Genomic DNA, 522 nt, shown 5'->3' with positions numbered 1-522 from the left:
CTACTGATTTTGGGGAAAGGATGGGGGGAGGAAGGGGGGAAAAAGGGGAAAGGGAGGGGGAAAAGAAAAGGGAAAAAAGTGGGGGGGGGAAAAGGGGTTTGGTAGGGGGAGGGGGGGAGGAAATAGGGGGGGGGGAATTGGAAGGAAATGGGGGAAGGAAAGGGAAAAGAGTAGGAGGAAAGGAGGAAGTGAATAGGGGGAAAGATGGAGGAAGATAATGGAGGGAGAGAGGGGGAAAAAGTAGAAGGAATAGGAGAGGAGAAAAGGAGAGAAAGGGGGGGGGGGGCAATGAAGAAGGATAGATGTTAGGGGGAGAAGGGGAAGGTCACGGAGAAACGAAGGAAGAGGGAGAGGGAAAGGGGGAGAGGGAGAGAAAGGGGTAGACGGCAATTTTGATAAGAAATTGGCGGGAGGGGAGAGTTTTGAAACTATTGTGAGGGGAGGAAGGGAGAGAGGGGAGAGTAGGGGAGCTAAGGAAGGGAGCAGATAAAAAGGGGGGGAGGGGAATGGGAGAGCCCTGTG

The sequence above is a fragment of the Penaeus monodon genome, chromosome 33 (assembly GCF_015228065.2).
Source record: "Penaeus monodon isolate SGIC_2016 chromosome 33, NSTDA_Pmon_1, whole genome shotgun sequence".
NCBI classification, from domain to species: domain Eukaryota; kingdom Metazoa; phylum Arthropoda; class Malacostraca; order Decapoda; family Penaeidae; genus Penaeus; species Penaeus monodon.
The sequence above is the reverse complement of the archived record's forward strand: the minus strand, read 5'-3'. Positions refer to the sequence as shown.